This window comes from Anas acuta, chromosome 1 (assembly GCF_963932015.1).
Source record: "Anas acuta chromosome 1, bAnaAcu1.1, whole genome shotgun sequence".
NCBI lineage: Eukaryota > Metazoa > Chordata > Aves > Anseriformes > Anatidae > Anas > Anas acuta.
In genome coordinates, this window is record NC_088979.1 from 71,215,162 (window position 1) to 71,235,640 (window position 20,479).

General features: G+C 40.2%; 1 protein-coding gene and 1 long non-coding RNA gene across 2 annotated transcripts in view; one reads left to right on the top strand and one right to left on the bottom strand.

Moving 5' to 3' along the window:
* The window catches only part of DHRSX (dehydrogenase/reductase X-linked), a 212,019-nt gene that overhangs the window by 177,984 nt on the left and 13,556 nt on the right, over window positions 1-20,479 (bottom strand). The window lies entirely within an intron of this gene.
* On the top strand, window positions 1,040-7,995 carry LOC137856520 (uncharacterized). The gene is made up of 3 exons (XR_011096536.1): window positions 1,040-1,214; window positions 2,776-3,021; window positions 3,764-7,995. It is a non-coding gene; the product is annotated as an uncharacterized lncRNA (long non-coding RNA).

The window sequence follows — 20,479 nt, forward strand, 5'->3', positions numbered from 1 at the left end:
GTTTCCTAATCTGCTGCTGCTGTTTCGGTAATACCAGCCATTTACATTCAGTATTTAATGATGATAAGCCTAGCATAAAGGACTCAGATATCACTGCTTGTATATACGATAGGCATATTTTTAGTTTCTGGGTTTGTGATTTTTTTTTGTGTGTAAAAGTATGCTTTTAAGTACCAGCGTGATATTATAAAATGACATAGGTAGCTGACATGCATAAGAAGCTTTTAAAACTCAGACTTAATCCTGTTTTGTAACAACTATTTTTCATCTAGTAAAAGACCTTAATCCAAACCAACCAATAATTCAAGTGAACAGTTACAATCTTTAAAGCTACTTCTTAAAATGAGCCTTTTTTTTTTTTTCTTTTTTTCCTGAAAACTTGCAAAAGTACATCATATAGTGATCCACTACATGTCATTTTGACTGTTAATTGATAAGTTTAGGATAAGCTGCAGAACATTTTATTCCAATATTCCAGCAGGAAGATGTTCTTCTCCCGGACTTCACTTCAAAGCAGAATTATATAAGGTCTAGATTACTAAACTATAGAGAGTTTATCCAACCTCTCGTAATAATAATTTAAAAAATGCCTAAATTGTAGCTGTATATGCATGTTTATGTGTATGGACAGATAAAATATCATTCTGAAATGTCATTACACTTGTGGGAGGGGAGTGGCGTTTCCTACATCCAGGACTTAACATGGAAGTGTTTGAAGGGGTTAGTTGATGCTGTTACTTCTGTCCTGAAAAGAGTGTGTATGTTTACCTATATCAATCACATTACAGCAGTTTGCTACTTTGAAAAAAAAAAAAAAAAAAAGTTATATCGATTATAACATGCATTTATTACACAAAAATTGGAGGTGGACAGCAAATTTTCCTGGTAACTGCACACTCAAATCGAAAGCCGTAGCAAATAGGTTTTAATATATCAGATGTGCAAACCCAGGAGCCTTTGCTAGTGTTTCAGATTAAAGAAAAGAAAGCAAGCAAAAATATACATTACATACAAACTGAGTGGCTTGATGCTCATGATTTCACTGGCTGGGTTTCTGATTGCAAAACTAGGGGGTTTCCTGCAGCTGGCGTGTTGGATCTTGTGCCCAGCTCGCTTGTGGCCAGCCTGTCTTTTCTTGGGTTTTTGCTTCCAAGAAGTAAGATCACAAACACCCATGCACTATGCTGAAGTATTTTGCTCAAGGAGGAATCAAGGTAAAAGCTGGTTTCTCCTTACTAAATTCTTCATCTGTCTTTCCTTGCTTTTTCATTTCTCACAATATCAATCACGCCCTAGTTCTGCATTGTCTTTCCACAAACTGTTTACAGTATGCCATCAATAGCAATCAGGGATCTGATTCTCTCTCTCCTGGTATTGTTGATTAAATAGGAAGAGTAAAAACAGAAAGAGCACTTGCCTGCTTAATCAAAGTAGAGTTTATTTACACACAAAGGCATACATTTGCCTGTATTCAGGCCCAAAGAAATTACTTTTCCTACATACAGGCTTATTTTCCTCCTCTATGTAGTTATTAACTGTTTCTGCTCCAAACAAAAGGTTAATTTAAATCATGATGTTAAAAAAGAAAATTTTACGCAACTTCAGAAATTTGTGTGGACGAATGTGTGTGCTGCAGCTTGGGGAACACACTGAACACTGAGCAGCCACACTGCATGAGATGCAAGATCAGCACAGGCTTGTATATATCTGTTAAAATGACCAGTACCTGCTATTTAGAAGGAGGTTTAAAGTATTGTCACCAGACAATCTTCTATATGGTAAATTCCATCCTCTTTCTCACCTTCACTTACTATATTGATACTTAATCCCTGGAGAAGGACTCTTTATCAGGGGGTGTAGTGATACGACGTGGAGGAATGGCTTTAACCTGAAACAGGGTGGATTTCGATTAGATATAAGGAGGAAATTCTTTACTCTGAGGGTGATGTGGCCCTGGCATAAGTTGCCCAGAGAAGCTGTGGCTGCCCCATCCCTGGAGGTGTTCAAGGCCAGGCTGGATGGGGCTTTGGGCAACCTGGTCTGCTGGGAGGTGTCCCTGCCTATAGAAGGGGGTTGGAACTGGATTGTCTTTAAGGTCCCTTCCAAACCAAACCATTCTGTGATTCTATGATTAATAAAGATTGTTAGACTAAAGTTCTGAAGATGCAAGGTCCATTTTTTTTCCTGCCACCATTAACTGTCTCTTTAGAGCTGGTATCGAGATAACTATTCGAATTACTTTTGAGTTTTATTAAGTCTCTTCTAGTTTTTTAGTGGTCTGGGTTTCATGGTCTAACTACACACATTTGGTGACAAAATATTTCAAGTTTTTTTTTAACTTTTCACCTTCTAATCTGATTCCATGGCCCCTTATCTCTGTATTATGAGGCTGGAAAAAAAATCCCAGTCTCTTTAAAGCGGTTATTATTTTGTATACTTCTTTTTTGTGTCTTACTCATTTCCTGTTTAGCGTAAGAGATTTTTTCAATTTCTTCAGAGGGAGTTCACAAGACAACACAATCTGTCAGCCTTCTATTTAGACACCCCCTGTTCAAAGTGTGCTGTGGCGTGTCTATTAATGTTACCGAGAGTGATGCACAGAACGAAGTGTTGGTATAGACAGTACCTTGTGTATTTACCCTGCGAGACTGCAAGTGTAAACTAGGGAGAGATTAAAGCATTAAGGGAACCAAGTGATGTTCTTGCCAATGCCTGTACAAAGCTAGCTAATCGCACAACTCTCTTCCCTGCTTGTAACTGCTCGGCCACATGGAGACATGGATGAGGACGGCTGCCTGCTGCCTCTGGGCTCTCAGGGCAGGCTCTGGTCCCAACACACCTCTTGACAGGGTGAGACCTCTCCAGGTACTGCAAGCGGGACAAGTACATCCGACAGACCAGAGCAGGACTGCCTTGGGTAACACCTGCCCTCCCACCAGCCAAAAAGTCTTCTGTACCCATGCATGGTGGGACTGCATCCCCTCCTTGCCCATGATACCCCCACACGGCTAAGGACACTTTGTAAGTCATGTTTTTACCTGCACTTTCTATTTTTCAGACTGCTATTTTTTGCCACTTGAGAGAGGGAGCAAGAGAGGGAGGAGGAATAGAAAATAGAAAAGAAATAAAATAAAGGCTGTGCAATGAGTCCTTGAAACATTTTAAATGGAAGGCTTGGTCTCGACCCAGACCTTGCCTCTTTAATTATCTGCTGCTGCTACTTGGAATTTTTGGAGCTGTTTGAGCCCTGTAATAACTTGTTTGATTTATAGTTACAATGATTTATTCCTGCTGGGGGGGGAACCACAGTGATTGCTTCTCTCTGGGTTTTGCTGAGTCACTCTGTACACTCATTAGCTATTGCAGTGGGTTTCTAAAAAGACAAAATACAAGTCCTCGTAATTTTCTAAAAGTAAACACTTGCTGCACACACTGTAACACAGCCTGCAGAGTGTATCGCACGGGAAACTGAACTCACCTGTGCAGTGTGCAGGTACATCAGGCTTTTTCCTAGCGCAATACATTTTGCCATATACCAAGGATCATATGTTCTCTCTGTTATTTTTTTGCTCTCCTAAAGCCACCAGTTTATTTTATATTCTATGTGCTACTGCAATCTGCTACCTCATTCGCTTTCTTTGCGATAGTTTCAAGGACTTTCCCTTAAGAACCTCAACCCTTTTTTCTGATCATTGTGCTCAATGGCGGTCCCACTTAATACATACACTTTAGTTTGTTTGTTTGTTTTATTTTTTACTCCCAGACTAACCAGTTTCCATTTACACATTCTGAAGTGCTTCCAGTAGAAAACCCAACCAACTGGATGGTTTTACACGCGGTTGCTTTGCGTCCTTTGAATGAAATCATTCACTGCTTTACAGAGGGCCCATCACACATCATTTTGAGTACTCAACAAGAGGCATTTTTTTGCTGCATCCAGACCTCTTGCACAAAGGGGAACTTTACTCTTCTTTCAGTATTAGCATCGTGCCTGCAGATAGAAATCATTTTGCCTTCAATTAAGCTTGCTGTGCACCAGTGGAGCACCACCGACTTCAAGTTTATTCCAAACTTGCAAGGCAGAGGAGAACAGATTTCACTACCCTGAAGATACATTTCCCGGTAGCCTGCAGCCGCTAACCATAAACCCATCCAGACTATTAGTGCATAGCACCTCATCTACCTAGCCATTCATTTTACCATTTCCTTACCCCAGTGCACTCTCTTTGAAGCTTTTGTTCGTCTTTCTTTCACCTGCACGCAGCATAAGGCATTCTGGCCAGCCCACCTGGCAGGGACCCCTTGGGGCAGCTGGCTGGGGGCTGCAGTGCCCCTCGAGGGACTGCCAGCTTGCCCTGCCACCTTTGCTGGTGCTCGGAGAAACAGAGGAAAGCTTCCCCTGTGAATTTTATAACATCAACTGGATCTCAAAATTTTAGGCTTTGCCTATTTGTCAGTCTCTTTTTTATTCATGGACAGAAGAAACTCATTGAAAATATTCAAATCCAAGAATTTAGCCCTAGTGTGCATCTGGAAACAAATATAGCTGTTAAGATAGTGGAAATTACGTGACAAGACCCCTGTGGACTAATTAGTAGAGTCAGCAAACAAACATTGGCTTCTTGACAGAGATCGTTTTTCTAACTTTTTTTTTTTCCCCTCTGAGAATCTGCCAGTTCCTCCAGCATATTTCTTCACCTCCTAATATTGTGAAAGGCACCACTACTGCCTCCTGCATCCTTAGCACCCACCAATTCCAATCAAGATAGCAGCAATAAGGATGGATACCCACTGTCAGGCTTTCCTGCATCTGGAAGCAGCACAACGAGGGCAAAGCTGGTATCATATGTCCCTTTCCTTCCGTGGGTGTACCCAGGTGGCACAAGAAGTGAAAAGCTTGAAAGACAGTCCCATCTTTACCTGTCACTCTCTGTGTCACCACAGGGCAACACCTCTGTGGCTGGTGCAGTGCAGGTGAAGGAAGGTGACGGGAGGCTGTGTGGTCCCATTCGCAGACATGACTGCCAAGTGTCTGTGTGAGCACGTGTCCTGATGCTACAGGCAGGATGCAGACCTGCTGCCACTGTGGATTTGCAGCAGTTAATATCTTTATGAAATGTTTGTAAAATGCTCAAGCTGAGGATCTTCCCCAGTAACTTGCTGAGGACAAGAATCAAAGCCCAGCAAGACTGCGAAAAACATCTCCATAGGCTTTGGTTCTCTTTGCATATGATGCCTGGCTGCAAAATGGAAAGAAAGGGCAGAGCGATAGCGAATCTTCAAGTGAAGGCTGACCTGGAAATACTCAACACCCCTTCAGATTTATAATAACAGATGACACGGGAAACAAAACAGCAGGCAAAATCACCTTCAAGCACAGAAATGGGTTTCCACATTTATTGTAACAAGAAGGCAAACTCGTTTCTATACAGCGGCCTCCCTGAGGCATCTGGGAGCAGGTCCTCCACCTTCCAAATCCTCATGGACTGTCTCAGTGCTCTGACCACCCTACCTGTGGCTGGGGCGAGCTTCATGAGAATGAAAAGAAACAAGCCATATCTAAAATGTAAATGCTGCAGAGGGTGTCTTTTCTGCTCCATCAGCAATGTCTGCAACACCGCCTTTGAGTCTCAGATTTGCTTACTGACGATAGCCCTTCAAGTGTTATGGTCCTGCTGTAGTTAAGCCATGGTTTTGCTGGAAAAGTGACTCCAGCAAAAGAAAAAAAAAAAAAAGTATCATGTGATTCCATATGACTGCAGGCCAGATTATATCCTCAATTACACTTGTACAACCCTATTAAATACCAGTGGGGTTGCACAGGTGTAACTGGAAGCACGACTGCCCTGCACAATCTTAAACACCGCAGGGCAGAAGCGAGAAGACGCCATCCACCTCCACAGCTCCAGCCAAGCAGGAAAGCACAGCTACAGCACCGCAAAAATGTGCCAGATATCCGAGTTTCCACCTTAAATCCTCTCAGATCTTACCTGGGAATGTGACTAGTGATTCTCTCTATACACACCCATACCAAAAGAGGGAATATTGAATAAATAATAGTCTTTTCTACAAAAACAAGCAAACAGCAACAACAAAAAGATTTGAGCCCATACTTGAATGGTTTACTGGAAAGATTACAAGTTTCCATACCTGCTTTTCTTTGCATATCAGTGGTCTATTTTTTTCTCATAGCCTAAGCAACAAGGGGACACATCAAGCAAGGGTTAGCTTATAAAATTAGAGACATTTTAAATACACTTTGCTAAGATATCTACGCTGAGATGTCTGGTGTTAAAAACAATAGAGCAAAAGATTTAAATGACTGAAAGCTATTTTAGAATAAATGTGACTTGTATCAGTGGCGTACACAAGAAGAAAATAAAGGAAAATTGCACAAATGGAAAGCATAAGCTGTGAATATCAATAGACTACAATATGTAGGCTTGCATATTATAGCTGCCATTGCTCTATTTGGCTTCAGAAACTGAATTATTTAGGATAATTATAATTACAGCTGGTAAGAATTTCCACGTTCAGGGAAATGCTAACATTTTAACATTTGTTTTCATGCTGAATCAGAATTTTTTTAAAAAAATCAAATTCCTCTCAGAGCAAAATTCTGAAAAAATGCCATTCTTAGGTATTAAATATAGATATTGTCAAAACACTGTCCTACATATATCAATATCTGCAGCATCTACTAGGAACATATTGTAATATTTAATTTGGTATTCTAATATGATTACAAAGTCAACATGAAAGGAACAGGAAAATTAAACACTTCAATTCACAAAGCAGAATATTTGGACGTTGAACATGGATGCCGTGGTGAGATTTTCAGCACCTCTGGAAATGTTTGCATTTTGAAAAAAAATTATTTGCTGGCAGCAAACTTTCTCACCTTCTGCTGTGCTACTAGCTAAGTTTTGACACCTCTCATCACATCTTCTCTTGGACAATATCCTGATCAGGCGGTTTGTCTTTCCTTCTCATTTCCTTCCTGCCTTCCTGCCTTCCTTCCTGCCTTTCTTTTTTCATTTCTAGCAGTGTGGTGACAGAGAGACCTTATTTCTGTATTTAGTTTTTTTGTACAGTGTCTAGTTACAGAGGGACCCTCATGTTGCAGATTATAGTATATAAGAAAGGTGGTTAAGGTGCTGTGGAAATACACAAGCTCTGTGACAGTGCTGCATCGGATAACATAGGGTGCATCTGTGCCATCCGCCTGCAAAGGTGCTGCTCAGCCTGGGAAGCAGAGAAGCACTCCTGCACCCCTGCCCCATATCTGCAACCCCTTCACCTGCTTCTGCATTTCTGGGAACTGGGTGTTGGGTAGGATGGCTCCTGTGGTGCACTCGCAGGAGGTACCTCAGCTGCATCAGCAAGTGACCCCATCTCCCTAGCACGCTTGTGAATGCCTCACTCACCTAAAACCCAAGCTTCAGCACAAAACAGTCTGCTGATGCAGTTCTGACAGTGAGCAGCATCAAAAACTTCCCAGGAAGGAGAGAGAAATACTGTGAGGCAACAATGTGCATGTTCCCAACAGCATGAACTGCCGTTTCCCAGCAGCTTGCCCTGGACAGAAGGCAAGGTGCCCAGCCACTGGTGACCAGGAGGGGATTTCAGCAGCCTGGCTGCTTGCCTGGGGCTGTGGGAATTTTCCTCTTTCTTTTCAGTGAACCGTCTCCCCTAAGTGCTACTGCAGTCCAGATTATGGAAAACAAGACCATCCGAAGACAGAGGTGCTTTGCCCTTGTGAGAGAAAATTAAGGTCTGTTCTCTCAAATTCCTGCATGCTCTGACCTCCAGCTCAAGTCAAAATGAATTATGTACATTCAATACATTGAAAAACAAGCTCTTAACCTTTACAAACAGAAGTTTATAAAGTTCACAGTGTGCATGTTTTTGCTGTCCCTATTAACATGCAATGCCTTTTCAGATCCCACAAATCTGCGTATCCTGGTTCCATCAGAGTTAATGGCAAAAATGTTGATTTCCATTTTTTAAAATAACAAATAAATCTGTGGATATATTTTGTTTTTAAGTTTTGTTAGGTGAGTTTGATTGCTTAAATTGTTGTTATTTTTTACAGTAGGAAAAAGCAAGTGAATGTAGCTATACCATCCACACTATAAAATTTTTTCATCTTCCTTCTTATTTTCCATGCCTTGACAGTCTAAGATTCTCAGCCTTTTACACAATTTTTTTTCTCAAACCCTATCATACCATGTTTATGTGCTGTATTCTTAGGAAGCAGCAGAATGACCAGAACGACCAGAACATGACTCTGGCTTCTGAGAAAGAGGATGTTATTTTTATGGTGCCATTTTAATATTCCAAGAATTAAGAGTCTAATAATTCATCTTGACCATGAACAGTCCCAAAAGCGTGGTACTGTCAGACAGTATTGGGAAACTGCTCGGAGAAGGCCCGATCCTTCTCATACTGCTGTCAGTGGGAATTCTGCCAAGCAAGCTCAGCATGAGCGGGGTATAGCCCAAAGTAATCAGTTATACAGACGATTACATGAAAAGCCCTTAATTATAGCATGATGATTGAGTATTATTACAGTCATGAGACACAGACATTTTCTGGAACCAAAACCAAGAACAAGAACGTACTGAGAGCATCCCTGCTCCAAGCCGTGGCTCTGGCAGAGCCTTTTATCAGGTGGCTGTTCGCATGTTCGCACAGTTACCCTCATTTCGGTGGAGCCTGACACACAGAGTGAAATGAGTGCAGGCTTCCTCTTCCACGGTTCCTCTCTGGTAAAGGTCTCTGGGCCTGTGAAGGCTGCACAGTTTGTTAAGTGAAAATACAACATTTTAGGGAACACGCTGGACTTTGTCTGCACTGTTGGGTTCAAAAGCGAGTCTGGCTCTGGCAGCCCCTTTTCCAGGATGGGGTAAAGGAAGGAGACGGCGCCCTTGTGTGATGGCTGCCATCTTGACCACCACGCCGCAGTGCAGGCCACCAGAGCCTTCAGTGCAGGCTCCATGAGCCTGCCCAGCTGTCAGGCTGGACAGAAGGAAGCACTGAGCACCTAGCACCGGGGTGCTGAGGGCACCCAGGGCATGTGCCAGCTGATGGGATGCCCTTGCAGGCATAGTCAGGACCTCCCTGGCCTGCCATGGAGGACTTACTGCCAGCTGATGCACAGCTTTGCACAGTTTGTCTGAGAAGGAGAAGTCTGTGCAGTGCCCTGCCCAAGTTAACTCTGCACGAAGGTGGGAATATGAGAGGACTTTGTATGAACTTTGGGTTAAAATGTTAAAATGTTTTATTATTACTTACACATATTTTCATTTTTTTCCCCTTTTAGTTGGGTGTCAAACAGAAGCCTGTTCTTCCTCCTGAAACCAGTGGTTTGGGCAGCTGAGCATAATTTGTCTCAATAAGGACAAAAGGCAAATGTATATAAAACACATGTAGTCACTTCAGTCAGTGTTACTAAATCATTAGCGGTGTTTGGTTCTCCTTTTTATTGTCAAAGTCTCAGGAAGCTGCAGTGATGACAGAGGGAAAACACATGTCCACAGCAAGTTTTAGGTACATTTTGTGGGGGATTTTTTTCTATAACTTACTTACAGGAGAAGTTTTAGGCTGCATTTTAATTTATTTTCCACATTTGTGTTTTGCTTATGTTTCTTATCTGAAAGGAACTGCGAAACTCTCCCACTGCTTCCTGCCTGCAATTGCTCTCAGTGGATGCAGCTCTGATTTCTCTGTCATGATACATGTTGTCAGGCTTTGTCTCCCCTTGAAATTACCATCAAAATGGTACACTGGCAAGCAGTCCCATTTGTAACAGTGGGGGATTCTGAAATATTTCCAGTTATTTTCATAATAGCAGTTGGTAATTTCCTGAAGCTATGCATTCTGATTAAATATTTTTTTTTCCTCTCCATAGCTCTCTGAAGCAGTGGTAAGAAATCACTGCTGTTTCATTTTCACCTCTCAAGAGATGAGCAAAAATCAGTTGCCTGGCAAGCAGAAGTACCACTGCCTTTGTTAAAAGGTCAGACAAAAACATGCTGAAAACTTTTTGGATACTTAGATAAAGTGAAGATTTATGACTCTGAATTGTTTATTGCACAAAGGGATTTTTATTTGACCCTGTGTATCCCACTCTCATATACTTAATGCCATTCAAAGGAGAGGAGTATATGTATTCCTCAGACAAGTATTCTGACATTTCAAAAAGATAACAGCTACCTCTCAGTTTAAATAAACTCAGAAGTGTGCTTGGAAAATCATTTGTCATTGGCTGTAGAAATGTCAGGTTGCCAGATTAAGTGATAGAGGAATTAAATTATTCTCCCTCTTAGACCAAGTGCTAAAATACCCAACAAAGGAAAGCCTATTGTGCTTATTTTCTAAAGGCAACTACTACATTTAGTAATATCTTCCATGGAAATCCATAACACAATATACTTGTTATTTCTGAATATTCCACCTACTCTAACCAGTGCTACACTTCGGTTCTCAATGTCTGTACAGAACAGCTCATGCATTTCAGACAGCAAATACACTGCACCTCTCAGTAGATGTATTTCTGGGGTGTTGAAAGTTCAGCTTATTAGAGTGCAGCTTTGACTTCATATAGAAATCTTTGGAAGTGAGAGCTTCATCTGTGCCATAGGGAAATACAGGGAATACAGGGAAAGTACACGTTTTACAGAGAGAGGCTTGGCACCCCTGTAGCCCTTATACTCTGGAAGTGCAATAGCTCTGGGGCTATCAGTGCTTTAAGGCATTGAGAGGAAATGGAGCCACATCAAAACATGAGGCAGTAGAAAGAAGTTTCTTAGCTCCATCAGACTCCCAACCTCTGTCACCACATGTCCAAGGTGCTCCCTTTCTACTGCAATGCACTCATAGAAGCGTTCCTCGACGACCTGAGCCAGTCACTGTATGAGCTTCTTCTGCCTCACACATTCCCAGGCAGGGAATTAATGTAGGCCTGGGTCCTGTGGTGAGCCCAGGTGGGCTTCCTCCTACATTCCTTGGCAGCAGCTCCTGCAAAGACTCAGAAGAAGTACTAGGGCTCTGGCAACTGGTCCAGGACTCAACCTGGCTATGAAAACTTCCAGGGAAGTGTTAAAAAGAATATTTTGGTATTATTTATTATTATTTCCCTCCAAACTCATCAGTTATTGTCAACTATTTGTTAATGTTTTGGAAGCAAATCCACCTGTATTCTCACAGACTTTTCTTCCAAATGATGATCGCCATTTCGAAATGTTTTTCAACTTGCTAAAAACTTCAACTTGTTAAAAAAAAAAAAAAAAGAAAGAAGAAGGGTTATGAGTTAATAACCTTCCTAATAACCACAGAAACTGGAATCTTCTGGAGAAAATTAGCATTATCTCTTTTCCTGCGTAAATCACTCTAACCCACTTTTCCACTTTGTCTGATGGTGAGGGATTGCTAGGCAACACCACACTTGCAGGTCAGCTGCCACTTCACGACTATGCCCGTGACAATTTTTTGAAGCACACACTGAATTTCTTCAGAGATTATGTTACTATTTAAGATTAAGAAAATTTAAAATTACTTGACTAATCTTCCTACTGTAATACTAGCTTTTGCTTATTCTAAATCTGTGTTGCTTTATGGCTGAATATTGCTTGCAGTGTCTAAATATTTGGAAGTAAAAACTGCTATTTTCTTCAGTAGTAATAATGAAGTTAGGCATAAGATAGAGCTTGATTTTAATTATAAGGTGTCCTTCCTCTTACTCTGCCTGCCTTCCCTGTTTTTCATGCCAACAGCAAGTGTTTGATTTGACTTGAAGTACAACTGAGCTGCTATCCCAAAGAGGCAGATGAATCATTCTAATATCTGATAACTCTTCCAAATAAAGGCAGCTCTCTACAGGAGCAAATGTCAGTCTCTATAGCTTAACAAGCTTATCTGAGCGAATGCAGTTAGCGAGGACATGCTCACGTTGAAAAGCTGACTGCTGATGGTGGGATTTTCAGCATTTTGCCAAACAGCCAAGTAGGCAATGATATTCCTGCTTCCAAGCAGGATGTTCGTTCACAGCCTGTGCCTGAGGAAATGATAAAGAATAGCAGGCACATGTCCCATGGCAAAAGTTCCCAACCACACAATCCCAAAAAATAACAAGTACACCTCAAATAATAGGTGCTCCTCAGCAGGCCAAAGGGGGACAGTTTTCAAACCCTACACTGTGGTTTGTAGAGATAGCCCATGCACTAGTAACTAGTCTTTCTTATGAGTCAATCCAGACAGTCAGCTACTTCAAGGAAGTGCCACCTAAAAATGTTTTTTTTATAAAAGTAAGCACTTGAATGCAGAGCAGAACCCTTTTTAATTCTAAGTGCCTCATTAAATTGTCAACTTCCCTGTAAACAGTGTTTGAAGCAGCAAAAACGTGAGCATGGCATGGAAAAACTAACCACAGATGTATGCCAGTGCACCAGGACTGCAAACCCAAAGCCGTCAGGGTCACAAGTGAAAGTGGCACTTGGCTTCTGCCTCAGATTTGGGAGTCTGGCAGAGCTATTTGCCCAAGGCCAGGACCTCATCCTGCACAAGGAGAGGAGACAGGTGCTTTGGATGCCTCCAGGGAGCGGTGGTGCTCCTCGTGGAGAAGACACCTAGTTTGCTGGGCAGCATCTCCCTCTGGAGGCTCTCACAGGCACCTGCTTCTCTCTGTTGGCTGGGCGCCTCCTTCTTGAGGATGGCCTCACTAGACATCCAAAATTCAAACGTGAGTTAGATGTCTGACATAGGAAGAGTCCACTCTAAACCATCATCTGAATGTTAGATTTGGACAAGCCTGACTTATTTCAGCACATTGTAGCAGGCACCTGGCTCAAAATAGCATGCGTAGCCTAAAAGTCATAGCATTTAAAATATATCTGCTTTGGGGTCTGTGAACCCTTCAGCCCAATAAGCCACTGTTTTGTACAATTCTGATCATTAGACACACACTTTTACTAAAAGTATTGGGAGGCTACTGTTATCAGATGTCATAAGAAAGCAAAAGCTGAGGATTTTAAAAACAACAAAATCTAATCAAATGCAGTTATGACAGTTGTCATCACTGTCAACCTAACTACAGCAATTTATCTTCTAAATGAAGACTGTCTAATGAATGTATTTTCATCAGCACATTGATAGTCATTTAAGCCATTTCAATTATATTTTTATATCATTGTCTCTTCTTTTTCCCCACTAGATCTATTTTTTTAATATGATCCAGAGATGCAGAGGTCTCTCGCATTGCTCTGAAGGTGTAATTTGCTTATTACAGCTTTCAGAACTTTCAGGCAAACCAAAGAAAATGGAAAAGACAGAACCTAAATTTTCACATGAGATCCAGTAACTCCAGGGATGCTCTGCAGAGCCCCAGGGTTCCTCTCATCACAGAGACAGCAACATGCCAAATAAGTTTTTAAAAAGAACCGTGGAACACTCACATGCATTCAGCATGACAAAAGACCTAGAGTGAAACATTATTAGCAGTTCCTAAAATGTCAGGTAAAATACCATCTTTCATTATGATAAAAAAAAAAAAAAAGGAAAACATATTGTAAAACAAGAATTCTCTGATTGGCATGTTGATTTGTAATGAATTTTACATCTTCTGCAAAACACTGGGCTTCAGAAACAACAAAATACTGCCTCAGTTAAAACAATAAAAATTAAAAAAAATCACTGAAGTTATTCACTGCAGTTCAAAGCTCCTTTATGAAATGAATCTTTCTTTGGACATTAACTGGACACTTCTTAGGACCAAATTCTCTCATCCAAGGGGAGATACTAAGCTCTCAACTAACATCAATGGGACCTTTTTGCATCTCAGAACAAAACTTGACATTCAGTTCCTCTAGGGAGATGGGAGAGTAAGGAAATCATTGCATTTTTCGTAGAATCATAGAAATCCCAAGTGGGACAGGACCTGCAAAGAATACAACTCCTGACTCCACAACAGGCAACGTAAGAGTTAAGCCATACATACAATGTATGCATTGTCCAAACTCTTCTTGAACTCTGTCAGGTTCTGTGCCATGACCACTTCCCCAAGGACCCTGTTTCAGTGCCCGACCACTCTTTCGGTGAAGAACCTTTTCCTAACATCTAGCCTGAACCTCCCCTGACATAGGTTTCATCCATTTTAATGAATGTCATAAAATAATAATAATAATAATAATAGTAATAATAATAATAATAATAAATTTGTGAAAGAAGTAAACATAGTATCATCATGAAAATTGATTTCTATTGATAAGATGTTTTGAAAACATGCATCTCTTACCCTTGAAGTCTTTTACCAGAGGGTATATTTAGTTTGTTCTGTTTTATCCTCTATTATGTTAATTACATAAGCATTCACAGTTTTTCTCTGATTTATTTAATAAATCACTTTGTATTTTTCCCTTTTCAGAAAACACAATTATTATTTTTTTGAAAAAATATTAAATAAAAGAAAATTTGTACTCTTAGCATTACTGAATCCTCAGTTAGAATCAGAAATCACAAGCCCTGACAGTTCGATAAAACTAGTAATAATTTTTATTTCAACGTTACAAAATAGGCCAGCTCCCTTTATGTTCAAGGACCTTAGGAACAGCAGGCAGGGAGAACTTAGCTGTGGACTTGCTTAGTGCCTCCCATGGTAAAGCATCATTATTCTTTCTCTGTGTGATTTTTTTTTTATTTCAGAAATGAATGTGGAAGGTAGAATCTGTCATACTCATACACCCATACCCAGCTCTTGACAGTCTTCTGCTTACCTTTCGTGAGCTACAGACAATACAATTGGATGCTTCTTCCACTGCCCCCTACAGACACTTGCAGTGGCGTTGCAGTTGCTGAATGTAATCCTTGAAAAGGAAACAGTCTGAGAAGCCTCCTCTCCCTCATTGTTCTTTGTACTTTTCGAGGCAGATGACTTGTCTAGCATACTTGTACTTTATGGCCAAATAGCTAGACTAGGAATTTAATATTTTAGTGTCTGCTGTTGGGTCCTTCTCAGTTTTTATTCTCCCTACACATACAAGACTGATAGAATATACTTGGCCAAGAGACCTTGATGACAGCCAGATCTACAGGTGTGAAAACATTGTCATGGTCCTGTCAGTGTCTTCAAAACCAGCCTTAGCAGACTCTGGACACTGATTTAGAAAGCCTGAGTCCTGGAGGCCTTGGTGACAGTCCTCATGGCAGGCACTATTATTGTTAGTACCTTTGTCTTTCTGCTCTGGGTTCTTCATAGCACAGTCTATAAAAGCTGGTACTTGGAGATCTTTAGTTTTCTCTGTGCTACACGATTATCTTATCAGCAAGTAATGTTCATGGTTGTGACTTCTGTGGGGTTGATATTAAAGTATTGTGAACGAGTAGGCTCTCTGGGGATCTTTTTGGTTTGTCAAGTCACGCAGTGTTGTTAGGTCATTATCATTTTCTTTTCCCAAGTTAGTTTTGTGCTCTTATCACTTACAGACTCTAGGGAGATACTGTTATTGACACATCCTGCTGAAAGGTACCAGCCGCTTGATTATGCTTGCCTCTGCATTTCACTTAATCACCAAGCAACCGCTGATGCACATCTGCTATGCAATGCAGTCACAATTCACGCGTTGCATCTTTGGTCTTTGCATTTTTCATTGGTGCCAAAGGATGATAACTGAAGTAGACAGTGTGAACAATGTGGCTTTCTCGCTGCTTCACTGAATAGTTTAGAGGATAGTTTTCACTTCTGTCAGAGACCAACCTACTATGCCAGCTTGAGATATTGATTGCCTGGAAACGTTTATTTCTATTCTGCTTGAATTTCAGGAGTTGACAAACTTTACACTTAAACATAGCCTACATTTTCGTATCAGCGTTGCTAATGGAGCTAGGAATAAAAAGCTGAGTACTTACAGATTTCTCCAAACAATAACGAGTAAACTCCTTCCTCTGATATCAAATTCAGACCATTCCACAGGATGCAGCCCTGTGAGTTACTGCAGTGATGCAGTACTGTGTCACATCTGCCCAAACTTCATCCAGGTACAACCTGAGAAGGTTTTAACTGCCTTCATCATGACTATGACTTGTTTATCTGACCTTGATCAACCTAAGAGTAATATCTCCATGCTTCCTGTTTGGCTGATGCAGGGTAACAGACCTTTCTAGATGGTGACCCAAAGCAATTGAATTAGACGCTGAATTGAGACCTGTCCTGTTTCCACTCAAAATAGAACTGAACAAAATCCTGAGCATTATTAGAGGTGAAACTAAACTAATCCCTGCAAAATGAGTCTTGCAAATGGGGAAAGAGGAAATTGCAAAACACATCCTATATTTTTTAAACAATTATGATTACCACTGTGTAGACAACAGTCTACCACAGACAGAGAAGATGAAAGACCAAGGATGTTCCTGTCTAAAGGAATCTGTAATCAAAACAAAGCACCTGTGAGACGTTAAATAAAATATGCCCCATAATTTCTCTTCAGGTATCTCACTGAATATGTGTCTATCTAATTCCTAACACCTGCCACCTCTTCACACAGTCCTCTAGTAAGCTGTTTGTCAATTGTACCAGAGCTTGTTGGTACAAGTGTTCGCTGAATTCAGTCTTTTCAACATAATGCTTTCTGACACACAATATCAAATGTTTTATTACACTCTAGACACACTTAATCTTCAGGAACTGATATATTTTTTTTGATGTCTTCAAAAAACGTGACCACATTATCTGACATGATTTTATCTTTGTAAATTCATATGTGTGCTGCTCATCATTCTTTCATACTCCAGGTATTCAAATACATCCCTTTCTACCGTTCACGTCTGTACTTAAGCACAGCTAAACGTGTGACTTACTGAATGAATGGTGACTTACTAAAGGTGAGGTTCCTTCCTTCAATTTTTTTAAGAACTGAAAACTTTCTCCCTTACATCTCTCTTGTCTGTGCAGTTTTATCATCTCTTTAGCTATCTATGCAGATGTTTCTCTTCAGGTATTTCCTGACTGATTACAGATTTTCAAAATTAATTCTAGAGGATCAGATCAGGATTTAGACATGTTGACTATTTGTACCTAATGATCATGTGCAAGTCTTTTTCTACTTTTTTTTTTTTTAATATATATATAGAGAGAGAATTAGATAATTTGATTAAAAAAATGGTATGCAGTTCTGTTATTGCTAGCTTAACTCACTTCCTCATTCTTTTTGCTAGACCATATATAAATTACATTTGAATTCTCTATAATTCCCTGTCCATCACTGTTCTTTCACTGCCCAATCCACTGGAATGCCTAAACTATCCTGACATTGTTTGGCATCAGTTTCCTGTAAAGTTCACTTGGACATGCATGACTACTGCCCTCTGCATCTTTTCAGACTGCACCTGCAAAATACTGTGCATTTTTAAGAACAGTAAAAAAATAATTTGGTGGAATAACAGTAATCCAAAAGATACCTACTCACCTCTAATACTTGGCCACACTTGGTGAAAAATTTCATCACTAAAGTATAGTATCTGATAATTGAAAAATATTCTATAATATAATGAAAAAGAATTAGAGCGAAATCTTGGGCTAATATGAGTTGATGGTAAATATCCAACTGCTTTGTAAATTACAGCTACAGGCTCATACAGAAAAGAATTGAAGAATTATCTATATCTATGAAGACATGAATTCCCAAATTATAAGAACACAAAATATTAAAATGTTAATACTTTTCTGATACTGATCTTAATTAAATTTGATTTTTACAGCTACTGCTATATATACATTTCTAGAGTTAAATATGTTATCAAATGTAGGATGTTACTAGATATAGAACAGTCATCAAATATCTCCTAAAATATCCATGATGAGGGGGTTTCAGTTGCTGGTATACAAGCTGCTGAAATGTCAAAATGAAACAGAACTTAAAGATGACTTTTCTGAAAATCATCAATGACTGCTTCTTGCAGAAAAACAAAACAAAACAAAGCAAAAAACAACCCTACTAAACATGGGGAAATCACTTGTTGGAATTGAGTCTTCAACAACATTTTTGAGTCCATTCAAAGCTAGTTAGAGCCTTAAGCACTGACAATTGAAGTTTTTGGAGAAAATCTGTGAGTTCTGAAAGACTGCCATAATTTTGTGACAGCTGTGTATGACCAGTATCACTAGTAAATGATGTCTGGAGCACATTAGGGGGGCTTCTGGACTGCAGCCCACTGTGCATCATGTCCAAAAAGGACCCCCTCGTGCTCTCTGAGACAGTTCTGTGATAGAAACAAAAGTCCTGGAAGCGGCAACAATCAGCAGTTTCATTTCAAAAGCATACTCTTGATCCAAACCACAACACTTTGTGGACACATTCAATTTATCCCCTGGGGTGGCAGTTTAGTCCTATTGTTACAGGGTTTTGATGCTGGTGCTCTGTTGTGGTGCTCCAGGTCTTCCTGCTTTCTAGCTTCAGAACAAAAAATAAACAAACATAAAAATAATAAAAATTGCTTGAAAGTGGGAAAATTATTTTTGAGTACACTGAAAGAGTAATTTAACTTTCTGCTGGACTCCTGGCTTGAAGTAATGTATTTTATAAAACAAACAAGAAAAAAAAAAGAAAAAAAAAAAAAAAGAAAAAAAAAAAAAGAAGAAGCCTTTGAGGTTGAATTGAGCCTTTCACAGGCTTTGAGAAAGGCTGCGCAAGTTGGGATCTAGGAGCAGGGGGGGGAAAGGTTAAACATATCCTTGGTTATTTGCTATGAGTTCTCTGATCCTCTGATGTTTGTTACCCCAGCACATTTGGTATCACAAAGCTGCCACGGCTGAGGCAGGCCTCACACATCCTTCGGCAGCTGTGTCACGATGGCTGCCCGTTCATAGCCCTGCCATGGCATCAGCTGGGCTTCAGCTACAGCTCCTCTGTTCTACACAGAGTCCTCCCAAATCCTGGCTCCTCAGTCCTCTCCCTGTTCCCTCTCATCCCCTGCCAAAGCAGCAGCTGGAGGAAGGCAGTCATGCTGATGTACAAAATGAAAATTCAGTGGAGTTAGGCCAAAAAGACCTGAGAGAGAGGAGGAAGGGGCTGAGCAGCCTCATTTGCTCACATCCTAACGCTCCTGTATGCTCTTACGGTCCAGCCTGCATCTCCCTGGCGCTGCCACCTCCTCAGAACAGCTGTCTCATGCTGTGTAATGCTCTTCAGCCACCCCAACACTCTTATGTTCTCCCATCCAACTGTCCTGCTCCCAGACTTTAATGTAGGGCACTTCAGTGGGCACACTCTTGTGTCAACCTCTCAACGGCTGTTATTCGCTAGTTTGCAAAAATATCCGTTGAACAGATCAGAGTGGATATTCTCAATGGCAACAAATTAATTGTTTGACAAAAAAAAAAAAAAAAAAAAAAAAAGGTAAACATCCTCAGATTATTCTCTCTTCCCACTAAAGGGGAATATGGAGTAGCTGTTGTAAGCCTAGATCTTGGCATGGACAGTTTAATAAGTTCCAATAAAATGGTGTAGGAAGATATATGTAACATCCAAGAATAAACTTTTTCTATCGTATATTTCTATGTGTTTCCATTTATATTCTTTGTGGAAATAATTAATGTATAAAAAAGCTATTTTCCCAGTAAAATAGAAGAACAAAACCCAAAAGTACTAGCTATAAAAATACAGAAAGCCAAGTTTACCCAGGAGGTAGCTCTGCTTTAAGATGGATTAATGTGTTCGTGACAGATTATTATCATTTACTGACTTTGCAGGAGCCCTAACAATTCCAAAAGCTGTGTTTTCACTGTCAGTGGTGCTCATGCAAAAGCAAAAAATAAAAAATAAAAAATTTTTGGCAAGAAAATAAGACACCACCATAAGCCTAAGGCAATTTCTTTTCTACATAAATTTAAGTGTCAAAATGGTAGGAAAACTAAAATCACTTTAAAGCTGCTAGAGGGCATTGCCAACAATGAAAAACAAAAATATAACTATAAACACAATTATTCAAGTATGCCCTGTTAACTAATTGGAAGATTTGAAGGGCTAGCAGAAAACTTTTTTTTTTTTTTCTGATAAGCAAGATACATATCAAATTAACAACTAAGGTGATTTTCTCCCTTGCAAAATAGCTGACAGTGGCAATAGTGGTAAAAAGGCTGTGCTGCTTCCCAGCAGAATACATGTGGAGGGCACGTCCTGATACGGTTTTTTATTCCACTTCTTCAGGATCCCTATTAGATATTTTGTTTAGCAATACCTTCTGAACAAATCTACCTGGGATTAAATTCTCATTATCATTGAAGAATTCAGAGGAAAATTTGCAGAGGTTAAGGTCCTCAGTCATGTAAAAGAAGAGGCAATATTTGCAGTATTTTTCCTTTGGTAGTAAGAAGATTCCCAAAGGCCAACTCGTGAGCTGTAACACATCTGCAGCCCTTTCAAAACGTTGGTGTCTCGGAAGAGAAAGGTGCCCATTGCTGCAAGGGCACCTGTTGCTGTGTTTGTTG